Below are 13781 nucleotides of genomic sequence, written 5' to 3'. Positions count from 1 at the left end.
AGCAGAAAATGCATAATGAATGAATATTGTGTATCTTAAAGAAACCTTATTTAACCTCTTTTGTGTTTCAGACTTACTTACAATTAAGTGGAGAGCTGCGTTTTTGGTTGTAATGTGGTTGGAGAAATGGGACGACGAATGTGGGAAATTCTATATTTTTTGTTTTTCTTGCTTTTTGTTTTGCTTCCCCTTTGCAAGTTTTTGTTTATTTTACTGAGAAAGAATAAACTGGATTAGAAAAAGTGAGAACATCTCTGTGGTATTTCATGACACGATGGATGAAAAGAAGCTTTCAAGAGCTTCGCAATCCAATGTTTTTCTTCTGTGGAAGGTACAACATGTAATCGTTTGTTAAATGTGAAAAATTATCTGCAGAATGAAACAAGTGACCCTTTTTGGTCTAAATACCAAAGTCAACAAGTTCCCCTGATTTGATACATCCTGTTCAGTTTTACAGTATAGGTTTTACCACAGGAGCTCAGTGATGGCTCAAGCTCTTGGCTACAACACAGTGGTGTATTCTGTTACCCAGAGATACAAATAAACATGTTTTGGGGACACTTGTTGGAGCCCCGACGTCATTTTTGAAAATCGTCCTTCCATTCTGGACGATCGCAACTAACCGACCAAAAGAAGAGCCACAATCCAAAAGATCAACCAGCTGACCCTTCAGCGACTCGTCACCACTACTGACTATACAGCATTTCACACTTGAAGGAATTCTTTTAACTTGAGTGTTGTGAACGAGTGAATACATGTGAGTTTGCAACATGTTGCTGGCTCACATCCTATCAGTATGCTTGAGATTTCAAAAAAAAAAAGAACAGACAACATGCATTTGAGGTTAATTTGTGCCCTTAATTGTGTGTATTTCAGTGTATATATCTGTCTATATTTACCCTGTGATGAACGCTCGACCTGACCAGGGCTATTCTGCCTTTACTCAAACTCAGCTGGGATCGGCTCCAGCACCCCGCAACCCTGAATTGGATAAAGCGGTATAGAAGATGGGTTGATCGAAACATGCAGCTATGATCAAAACCCATCTTCAAACGATGTAGTCGGTCAGCCATCAGTCTGAGGGTTATCTGTTATCCTCCCCCTCCTCCAAACTGAGCCAAAAATATGAAAGTCAGCACATAAAAGTGAGTTAGAGGTGAGATGTGTCTACTCTGTCAGGGTGGCTGAAACTTCAAACAGACCTGCTGGATAACAGACAGCATTTAGATTTCTTAAAACACACGATGTGTGTGTATCTGTCCGGGTCACATGTATCCTCTGACAGCAGACATTGCGAAAGATGTATATCAGTTTAATACCTTCATATGAGTTTGTGTGTATATTTGAATTCAGAGAATGACCTGAACACATGAATTTGCTAAATGATTGCGCTGAGGCTCAGTATTATATGAGCTGAAATTTGTCTTATGCCGACATATAATGTTTGTTGAGGGATTTAGACACTCACTGACTTTGTCTCATTCATTGTGATTAAGAAATGCATAATTTTCAGCTTTTTATTCTTTACGATTTGGCTGTGATGCCTTGCTTTTATTTGTGATCTTTTAAGTCTCCCTCAGGCTTTCCAAAGCCACGTCTTTGTTTTGCTTGTCAGTGCCTATGCTTGCCTTTGTGTTTTATGTTGTCTTGATTATATCCTGACACCCAGGATGCAGCGCCGTGCCAGGGCTGGGAGGCAGCGAGGACCATGAGATCTGTGTTTGCTGGAGGCTGTCTAGTGTTAGAGAGGGATTTAAAGGATAAGATGTTGTGGCCGGTGGTAAGTAATCTCCTTACAGCTCAACAAACAAGGAAGCCTGCCATTCTCTCTGCTTTCATTGGCTACTATCAGCTGTATACTCTATTCTTTTTCTAAGTATCGCCTTGTTGAATACGTCTTTTTTTCTTACCTCTCTGTCTCTGCTTCCCTCTCTTGACTGTAACTCCTTTCCTCACTCTGCTTTTCTCTCTCTTCCACACACGCACAGCTATTTCCTGCCTCACGAGAGAGGAAAGCGCTGACATGTTTGTTCCAACTTCAAAGACGAGACACTAGTTTGAATCAAAGGTCGGAGAAACCTGGATGTCAGGTGTACAGTAAATGCAATACAGGATAACGACGTCCAAAGAGAGCGCCGGATCACTTTCACCGCCTGATGCGTCACAGGTGGTCTCACTGGCAAAGCCGGTCTTATCCAGTGTTAACGGTAAAGCCACTTATTTGTCCTCTTAAATTTGACGAACAGACGCCAGTGTGAAAGTAAGTCTGTAATTACAGCTGATGCATAACATCTACCTCAGCACAGACAGTAACATCCACTTATAAACACATTTTGGCAGTTTCAATTCACCATGTGACCCTAAGCGCCTTTTCTTTTTTTTCTTTTTTTTTTTTTTTTTTAGCTGTATGAGGTAACATGCATTATTAAAACATAGAAACTTCACAGAGAAAAGCCCCAGTGTTTCCTCGGTGAAGACTGTAGAGCTACTGGATGTAAAGCTGGCTCTGATACAAATTCATCAAACTGCAGTTTGTTTCATATAAGGAGAAAAAAAACAAAGGTTCTTATACAACGATTGACCTAGAATTTTATAAATAATGTTTTTAATTCCATCAATATGAATTACTTTAGATACTATTACTGTTAGATTATATTGTGCTGTTTAATGTCACGATTGGCCTGTATGTTGCTTTATTAGAGTTAACAATCAAATTAAAAATTCCCATGTCCATCCCTGAAAAACCTGCATCAACCATAATTGCAGCAAATGATTAATTGTGAGAAACAATCTGTTAAACAAGCAGTGAAGGATTCATAAACACTCACCACATAACTACGCAATTCCCCTCAACTCGACAACTCCAACACTTTTGAGCTGTCTGGTTTCATTTTGTTGGACCGAAGTATTTTTCTGAGCAGTTTAAATATTCTCCTTGTGCGTGTGCACGTTTTCTTCCACAAAATGCAAAATATGCATTTCCATCCAATTCTTCACTCTAAATTACCCCCAGATGTGAAAGTGAGTGATCGTCTGTCTTTCTGTGTTTTCCTTGTGACGGACTGTAGCGACCAGATCGAGGTGTAGCTTATCTTCAACTTTACTGCAGTAAATTTACTATAAGCCTGTTATCCCTGTTAGCCGTGACAAGCAAGAAAAGTTAGCAAATATCTCTTCGCAATGAGACATTTTTTAATAAATGACGAGGCTTGAATCAAGGCGAATAGAGGTGCAACATTTGGCTCAAATGAATGGAAATGCTCCTCCATGGGGGATGAATGTGTAACTGAAGCTGACTGCAGCTGAAGCAGGGTTAGGAGAGATGCGTGAACAAATTGTTCTTTTGTTGTTGCTTTTAAACTAGAATTCAGGCATTCCAATAAATTGCTGATATGAGCTAAGGTGACTTATCAGCATGCATCATATGCTGAGGAATTATTTAATATTCCTTCAGTGTAGCTCCCAGAGACATGTGGGGTGTAACCCCCCCCACCCCCCCTTCCCCCATTTCCTTTACGCCCCCCCCATACCACGGCTAATAACACCATTCATTACCAGCCCAACCAGATTCCACCACCAGAACCTTCCAGCTTCAAACAGACACACTGGTGGCATTTGGTCAGCTTTAAGAGGAAATTAGCAGCAGCAGCAGAAGATCCAATCCCAATATAGCCATTACTGTCTGTGGAACATTTTTTTTTCAGCGTGACCTTTAAGGAAGAAGCTGACTGCACACTTCTCTTCTGTCACTCGCCAGCTTCAACTGAGAGAGGTGAAGAGTGAGAGGATTTAATGAAGAATTTCCAATTAAGTTAGAAATCCGTAACACAGCAAGAGCCGCTGTGAAAAAAAATGGCAAGTCAAAGCAGTCCTCAAATAGAAGTAGTGCATTATGAATTTCACAGATGCCCTATTTATATTTGAACAACACGACAATCTGAAACCATGATAAATTAATACAGCACTTTTGTTGGTAATTTAATGTGTACCAGCCTACCTACCGCTGGAAATATTCAAAGAAGAGTTGCTAAAACCTTCAGTAGTTCCATTACGCAGTGCAGGAATCTGACAAACTGTGTCAAGTCATTTGTGTTGGTGTCACTTGTGGTTTAAGACTAAAAGTTTGAAGGCTACATTAGTCGCTACTTGCATAACTCACAGGAGGGGACAGGGGGCAGCCTTGTTTTGACAAGACGGGGGAGGAAGGATGCTGACAGGGCGCTTCTGAATGGGAAACTACAGGCACAAACCACTTTTCAGTGACTGCTGCCACTTGATGACTCCCACATCAGTCTGCAGTCTGAATGACAGTGAGACATATTTAAGGTGCGTTATTGCAAATGATTATATGTTTTATGTCCCTTTCTTTGACATTTTTGACCAATGAAATGCTTTTAAATTCTCTGAACCTGTAGATTAGTATTTATTGTGTTTTGTTAGATGCCTGTGATTCTGCCAAACAAAACTGTAATTGACCTAATCACTACGGTATAGTGAAGCAAATCACAAAGAAAACCTAGAATAATATATACCTTGCATTTATGAAAAGTGAACAAACTCCATAAGCTTGATTGCAATGCGAGCAAGAGAACCAGTGTCGTAATGCACTGAAAGGTACAGCTGTTTGAACAGATGTATGATCACTTCCAACTTCAACTTATATTTGCAGATGTTAAGTTTGGCGACTCGTACTGACTGAGCAGATTGGCAGTAAATAGAAAAAGAAGTCCGATGCCTATGAAAGATGATATGACCAGCATTGTTGTTTGTGAAGGAATGCGTATGCCTGATGTGAACCTAACCCAAACAGATCCTTCACTTCTGGCTGAAGAAGAGTCTGTCAGCCTCCTGTAAGAATATAGCACGAGTTTCAAAGCCTTCACCCAATCCGCCGTGTAGATAGACCACAATGAGTGACGACGGCACACTACCCTCGAACTGAACACCTTCAAGTGTGATAATTGTTTGTGATGTGTCATGAAAAGCCAGTCACATGACTGCTGCGTTTCACAGTCCTGGTGTTGAGTTTGTATCTCCCATCTCTCGCTCTCTCTCACACCCTCAGCTCTCCTCTCTCTTTTTTGATCGACAATGCGAGAGTACACCACCAGTAATCTATTGCCACGGTGGTTCAGGGGTTAAACCACATGCCTCAGATCAAAGGTTTACAAATCTTGTTGGGGCAAGGCTCTGAACTTATTTGAAAAGATCTTAGCAAGTGAGAACGACTGGATAGGGCGCGGCGACAGTGCAGCAAAACCTTGAAATGTTATTAGCTCTTATGAACATCAGTGTACCGGGTAACTATAATGGATCGAGAGTGTGGTTATGACAAATGGTTCTCTGCTGCGAGGAAAGCAAAGCTGTGCTGATTCAGTGTGTGAGGAACACACCTCGCTGTGAGGTTCTGACAGGGCAGATATACAGCCGTCCTGCTGTTTGCTGATTCCGACACAAGACTTCACATTCAAAATCTTCAGAGAGCATGACAGACACTGGAAGTGGATGTGTGGCAGAGCAAACAGAACTGCATCCAATGTTGGAAGAACATCCCCGGCTGACTGGGACTCAATATTACGTGATGGCTCAAAAATAACATCTGAAAGGCCAAGTATGAATTTCAGAGATTGAAATGTGTGATGCTTTGGCAAGTTATATATCAAAATCTTTATTCTAACTGTATCACAGCACTTAAAGTCGTGTTTTGCATTTTATGGAACATATGTTCATATTTTGCTTTTGCGTAAGTTTTGCCAGAAAATCTTTGGTTGTTGTTAGCCGGCATCAGAAAGTAACACGTTACTTTAACACCACTGCTTACGGGAAGAACCTTGAAAATCTGGATATTGCCTCAGCCTCACAGTGCAGTTGCAATTATTGAAGTTTGTAAACTTATCACTGCTGTTGTAGTGAAGCAGTCATCCGGCTCCCCTCTTAGCATGAGTGTTTACTTCCTGTTCCCAGAGATGCCTGATGCTGGCCATGCATTGGGAGTTTATCTCAATTGTTCATTCATTCATTAATCTGTCTCTTTAAAAAAACAGAAAAGAGGTGTTACGCTCAGTTCTGCATGACTTCTAAAAACTTGATTCTTAAATGTTCTTGACTTTGAGAAGAAATCTTTAACTCTGAAAGACCCCCCTTAAAAATGTGTGAATTCTGACTATATCCATATAACTTTCACTTAGTTTTCAGTCATTAGACTGACCCATAAAAGGCTCAGCTATTATGCCACAGCAACACACACACACACACACACACACACACACACACACACATTTAGTCAGCCACCGATTGTGTAAATTCTCCCACTTAAAATGATGACAGGTCACAGGTCTGTTATTTCATCATAGATCCACTTCAGCTGTGAGAGACAGGATGTGGAAAAAAAAATCTAAGAAGTCACATTGTAGGATTTTTAAAGAACGTATTTGTAAATTATGGTGGAAAGTAAGGTATTTAGTCAGTAACAAAAGTTCAACTCAATTCTTTGAAACATAACCTTTGATGTGAATGACAGCAGTCAAACATGTGGGTTTCACACACTGTAGCTGGTGTTTTGGCCCATTCCTCCATGCAGATCTCTTCTGGAGCAGTATGACAGCCTTAATTACAGCCACACGGTCAAGTGGGTAATCCTCCTGCACCGACACTTCAGTTATATTTTAGTTTATCACTTACACTGATTTTGTTTATATATTGGTATGAGTTTAGTTGATATACTTTAATTCTATTTGTATAAGCACACATTCAGGTATTACTGTATTTTCAGCTTTATTCAATTTGGGTGGGTTTAACTTCTCCTTTTCTGCTGGGGTAGTGTCAGGGTGAGCCCACATGAGCAGGAGGCGCTGTGGGCTGGAACCAAATAATCTCCCTCAAAGGGAGGCGGGGAGATCTCTAGTTTATTTATTTGAATGTTATCTATTCCTTTGGTTTAGTAGGACTTTGGTTTATTCGGGTATTTTGATAGTTAATAATTATTTGAACAAAATGGTCAACTTTTAAGGCCTGTTTCCTTTGTTAGGTTATTTGTTGGTTTGTGTCACCCCTCGTGTTTGCATGTCAGTTTGCTTTCTTTTGTGTTAACTTGACATTAGTTTGTTTTTTTTCTTTTGACCTCTTTCAAAATCAAGTTAATCTGTTCGATTTTTTTTTTTTTTTTTTTTTTTGGGTGTAAATAATTTACTTTATTTTTGGAATCTCTGTGTCCTCATGCTTGACCAGCTCAGTCCCTCACAAGCAGTCATGTTTTGCCGGGCAATACAGACTTTCAGTCCCTCCACAGATTTTCTCTGGGGGGGAGGTCTGCAGACTGGCCGGGCCACTCCAGGACTTTGAAATGCTTCTTACAGAGTCGCTCTTTCACTGCCCAGTGGTGTGTTTGGGATCATCGTCATGCTGGCAGACCCACCATCATTTCATCTTCAATGCTGTCACTGATGGAATGAAGTTTTGGCTCAAACTCTCATCATACATGGCTCCATTCATTCATTCATTCATTCAGCCGTCCTGTCTCCTCTGCAGAAAAAAACAGCCCCAAAGTTCTATTTTGGTTTAATTTGACCACATGACATTCTCCCAGTCCTCTTCTGGATCGTCCATATTCTCTCTGGCAAACCTCAGACGGGCCTGGACGTGTCCTGGCTTCAGCAGGGGATAATTTTGACCCCGCGAAATGAGATCTTGCGTGGAGCCCCAGATCGAGGGAGTTTATCAGTGGTCTTGTATGTCTATTTTCTCATAATTGTTCCCAGAGTTGATTTATTCACACTAAGCTGCTTTCTATTGTGGACTCACTCTTGGTGCAGATCTACAGTTTAGCTCCAGGTTGTCCTTTGACAGCTCTTGGCCATGGTGGAGTTTGGCGTCTGAGTGTTTGAGTCTGAGGACAGGTGTCTTTGATACAGATAATTAGTTCGAACAGGTGCCATTAATACAGGTAACGAGTGGAGAACAAAAGAGCTTCTTAAATAACGAGTTACAGACCCACAAGAACCAGAGATCTTGCTTTTTTGTAGGTGACCAAATACTTATTTTCCACCGTAATTTACAAATAGATTCTTTAACAATCCTACAATGTGATTTCTTGGATTTTTTTTTTTCTTCACATTCTGTCTCTCACCGTTGAAGTGATGATTTCTAAGTAACTAGTAAAGTAACTTTAAAAGCTTTTAAAGATGTAAATAGCAAATGGTCAGTCTAAAATTGATGAGAATAAGCTTTCATTTTCAGGGCTGCAGTGGCTCAGTTGGTGGAGTGGGAAGTCTTCCAATCATGAGGTTGCAGTTCAGCCCCTTCCCATATGCTGAAGTGTATCTGAGCGGGACTTGAACCTCAATTTGCCGCCATGGGAGATCGAGCACCTTGCATTACTGCGTGTGAGTGGGTGAATGTGACTCATGGTGTAAAGTGCTTCAGGACCACTGGAGCCGGGAAAAAATGTGCTACATGAGTGAAGTCCATTCATTTACCAACCTTTATTTATCCAGGAAACTCTCACTGTGATCAAGAATCTCTTTTCTGAGAGAGTCCTGGCCAAGAATTGAAGCAACACAAAAACAGCTCCAAAGAAAACAGTCATCACAGCACAGCCAGTGCTCTTTTTGTGAATAGAAAAACACCAGATGTCTCCTGCACACAATCTTTAAAAATGGCCTTCAAAAATTTCAAAGAGACCAACTCATTCAGGCTGAAATCCGTCTGAAATTAATTCTCGTCTGATGGAAACTTATGTAAAATAGGATGTGTTTACTAAACTACACCTACACCATCTAGGTGTTTTAAAAGAGCTACGTTATGTAAATGTGTTCTGTTTTTGAAGACTAAAACTGGTGTTGACCTCAGCATTGATTCATTTCAATGTATCTGGAATGAGTTTCCTTTTGTGATTAAATGCAGAAAACACAAACCTGAATGAGGTTATCATTTCCCTTTCTTCAGTGGTTTCAAAAACATCAAGGAGTCAAAGTCACCTGATGTGCTTCAGATTGGAGATTACACTACCGTCACAGGTATGTTATCTCTGTGTTTTTTTGTTTTTTTTAAGGCATGCACGCTCTTTTCTTCTCCTCAGTAAAGCGTGTTCCAGTGACAGCAGGGCGCTGCCTCTGTCCAGCTGCCACAGTCCTCCAGCAGCTGGGGAGGCCGCTCCTCAGCTCTGATAACACCTGCTGCAGGAACAGATAATGTTTCTCAGCCGTTCGCTCAGCTTTGTGCACGATACAATTCTTTGACCTTTGATGATTGATGTATGGATGTATAAAATTTTTCAAGTGCTGAAAACACCTCCTCCAGACGGAGACAGACATGCAGCGAGATGCCCTTTATTTGGAAGCTGATATCAAATAAAAGAGTCACTCAAGAGTGTTTGGCTTCGTTTCAAAAGGAAACAGCTAAAGCAACATGTCTCTTTTGCTCATAATTCAGAATAATATGAAGCTAAAGGTGCCTTGAAGGAGGACAAACAGACTTTAACTGCACAACTGGAGTCTGGCCAGATATCATCTTGAAAAGTTAAAATAGAATTAATAAATTCAGTTTCCCATCAACGTATTTCAATGTTAATTTTTAAAATTTACACACAGAATTATATATTTTCAGCTTTTGAGATCTGGTGAGTCATAAAAATGAAAAGAGCAATAAGATCTTTTTTTTTTTAAGACAGTTTACTATCACAATGAAAGTATTTTATTAAAGAATAATTTAGTTTTTATGATATGAGAGTAAAATCAACTGCCAGAACAGCTACATTTAAATTATTTGATTGGCTTCAGCTGTGAGTGGCAGCAGACAGGACAGATGTGAGAGCTGAACTGTTCACCTAAACGGCTCCATCCCTGTGGCCCCGACTTGGTAAAAAGAAGTGGGCAGAGAAGACATATAGTTGGGTCGGCAGGGCAGATCACAGAAGTGTACAGAATATAGTATCTTAGTTAATGGGCAGATTCAATAAGTCTGGTTTGAGATTCCTGCTAGATGTGTGTTTTATCATTTTATAGGCCTGAGTGCCATTGCTTATAGTCATATACAATTACCACAATTAAAATTAATTTGAAAGTGTAGTATGGCTACCCTCCAAATAGTACTGGAAAAAAAATACAACCAAAATATTTGTATAAAAACTCTCCATACAGGCAGTTTGGCTGAGTCTATCAGCTGTGACCTGTCGACGTTTCAACTACTGCCGTTTAAATCCTGAAAGGCCCCAACTAGACTTGTTTATTGCAAAAACAATTAATAAAATCTCAAAATCAACCCTGAAACACACAGTGGGAGTGGGGAGAAGCTAACACTGGGGTGATGAAATGTCTGTGAGAAACCAGTGAAATCAGTGAGCTCCGGCAGCAGCTTGCTTTATTCCTTTCAAATAGTCCAGCTTGGAGAAAACATGTCTCTGGATTAAATATCATTTTTATTTTTAGATAGCTGATTGAAATAGTAGACTGTTTTTGGGAAAACCACAAACTAGTGACTGTGACAGGTGTGGTGTTTGGAAGACCGTGGAGCATTCTGCTGTCAGGCCAGTGGTAAGAGGAGGAGAAGAGACTGCAGAGTTTGGAGAGACGTGAATCAAAACACAATGTTTAGAAGAAGTTGGATCGATGAAACGAGGATTTTCTTTAAGATTCTTTCCACAACATGGGTGGCTAGATAGAGATTTCCATTCCTTTCCAAAAACCAGATTGCTGCTGTGTATTTTTTTAAAAAAATTATTGATCGTCTGAGAAATGTACTTTGAATGTAGATATTTCATAGGTACATCAATTGCTGCAGAATGTTCAATCAAAATGGATTACTTGAGTATTATCATCATCATTATTATTTGTACTTACAACTGAACACAATTCAAACAGCTGCTTCACTTGAGGATCAGTTTGTCCAAATATCACGTGTCAAATTAATGTCGTTTAGTGATAAAACGTTGTCTAATTGTCAGCTGACTGCTCAGTTGATAAACTGAATGCGAGGAAGTACTGCTGTGCATCGTTCTTGTGTATTACTACTTAATAATTCTTTTTCATTATTAGGACATTTTCATCTAGACAACTGGACACAGTCAACAAGAAAACTTTGAAACTGAGTAGATATTTGTGAGTTGGTGTAAATCTAATGGTGATATCATCTCATTTGAATTGCAGATCCATGAATTAGTCAGGGAAATTGTATTGTGGTACATTTTGCAATTACAGAAGTGACAGTGATCTTTTCCCACAACCACCCTCCTCCTGTTTGTTTATTCTTTCGTTCCTTCTTTCTTTCTTTGGAGATGAGCTCGACAGTCCCAATTACTGTTACACGGACATTTTACTTGTTCATGTCAACCCAGAGTTGTGTGTTACTGTCTGTGGATCTGTGGGAAGATACAAGCCTCGGGAGAAAAATGCCCTTTGCAAAACAAAATAACTCTTGTGTGATGGGATGTTCTTTTTAGACATGCAACACTCGAGAAAGGAGCATTCCCATTATGCCATCTTTGAAAAGAAGAAGCCTCCAAAGGGCTAAATGAAGTCAGTGTGTTTCACATGGCTGTGCAGATACAAACACACTGAGCTGTGTGTCTGGAAAACGGCGCTGATTCATCTTTACTGTGGACAGACTCACAAAAACTCCGTGCCACAGAACCAACGTCAGTCTTAACCTTTCCCCTGTTTTATTAATTAGTGAACGCTCTTCTCCTTGGACGAAATGCTCCTATAAATGCATATATAACTCAGCCACAATCTCACAGTTTATTTTTTCTTTCTGACAAAGTCAGTGAATAGAACAGAATTGCATTGGGCAGGGAACATGGAGAGAACGCACTCGACGAGGCAAGAGTAAACACAGAAAACATTTGTTACTGTGACTAATGAATTAAAATTAATTAAAAAAAAGTACAAAGTTATTTATACCAGGCAAAAGTTCAAAAACAGATCAGCAGAAACACAACACGGTGAAGAGTTTCTTAGTGCCAGTCATCTGTCAGTCTTCTCTTTCTTCACTCACTGGCTCCTCTCCCTGGTTGATCCGTGGTCTGATGTGAAATTGGATCTTTAAGTGTGTGTTGAGTCTCATAAAGATTACACTATTTTGTTTCTATGTTTATGGAATTGTGTCAAATGTCATTCTGCTTTTTCCATTTAACAAGTTGTTTTTAAGTTTCTAAGGTATATTTCTCCATAAGCTTATATTCTAAAGTTATTGTGTTATGATTTTTTCATTTTCCTTGTCCTAGTTCCCTGCTGCAAAGAACTTACATATAACTCAACACACACATGCTCAAAACATTGTTCTTTCAATGACATTTCCATGATTTTAGCCTTGAGTTTTATTTGTGAAACACTTCTTCCTTATCTGCAATCCAGCTTTTTTTTTTAAAAAAAACAAAAAAAAAAACAACTGAGAACCTTGTGTAGACGTTTGTTAAAGACCTTGCTCACACCAAATATGACAAGCAAGTAAGTAAGTAAGTAAAATGTATAGCGCTTTTCCCAGATCAGCTGTCACAAAGTGCTTCACAGTGGTACAAATCAAATAAAGATGAAAACATAGCACATTACATAAAAACAAAACGATAAGAAATCATAAAGACAGTATATGTTACTGCTAAGACAACGCTGATCAGAGGGTCTAGAATGCCTTCTGAACCAGAAATGTTTTTAAGTTTTTCGAAGGCATCCACTGAGTCCAGGGAGCGCAGGTCTACGGGAAGCTCGTTCCAGAGGCGAGGCACAGTGGATACGAATGAGCGGTCACCCCTAGTTTTAAAACGAGTCCGGGGAACTCTCAGCAGGTTCTGAACCGATGACCTCAGGCTTCGAGCCAAGCTATATGGCTTGATTAATGGCGCTCTATAGTCTCTGATGTACATGGGAGCCTGGCCATGTAGGGCTCGGAAGGTCAGCACCAAGATTTTAAACTGGACACGGAATGCAACAGAGATTTCAACACAGCTGTGATGTGGGACATCCTGTTGGTGCTGGTCACTGGCCTCACAGCTGAGCTTTGGATGTACTGAAGATGAGCCGGATCTTTCTTGTTGAGGCAAATGAACACGCTGTTGCAGTAGTCCAGCCACGAGGAGGTGAATAAATGGATGATCATTTCAATGCTTGTTCATAGACACCGTGGGTCTGAGCTTAGCGATACTGCGCAGCGGGAAGAAACAGTTTCTAACCAGCTGCTTTGAGTGGTGGTCTAGTGACATAACGTCAAAGATCACCCCAAAGTTCCTCAGTTTGGTTTTGGTTGAGGGGCTCAGATCACCAAGGTGCTGCTTGATATTGGGGATGGGGAGTCTGTTTTTTCTGAATTTAGTTGGAGGCTGTTGTCACTTAACCACTGCTTGGTTAGTGACAAGCAGTTCATTCAAAAGCTCAGTTTGTGAGTTTCAGAAGGCTTGAATGAGCAGTACAGCTGCAGGTTGTCAGCAAATAGGTGATAGGAGGCATAATTGAACTGCTGGATTATCTGACCCAGAGAAAGCAAATATAGTAAGAACAGGAGGGGTCCCAGAACTGAGCCCTGAGGCACACCTCACTGCAGGTTGGCTGGCTCAGACATAATGTGGTTGGCTGACACACTGAAGCTCCTTTCAGCCAGAAATGAGGAGAATCACTGGAGCACTGGACCTGACAGACCAATGCGGTCCTGCAGCCTGTTTATCATGATGGTCAACTGTGTCGAAGGCTGAAGACAGATCCACTAGGACCAGCACTGGACAAAAGACAATCTTAATCTTTTAAGCATTACAGCAGTGCTTTGTCATTGTGTTTGACAACTAAAACTAGAGTTTTTGT

The sequence above is a fragment of the Salarias fasciatus genome, chromosome 1 (genome assembly GCF_902148845.1).
Source record: "Salarias fasciatus chromosome 1, fSalaFa1.1, whole genome shotgun sequence".
Classification (NCBI taxonomy): domain Eukaryota; kingdom Metazoa; phylum Chordata; class Actinopteri; order Blenniiformes; family Blenniidae; genus Salarias; species Salarias fasciatus.
This window is presented reverse-complemented; position numbering follows the sequence as displayed.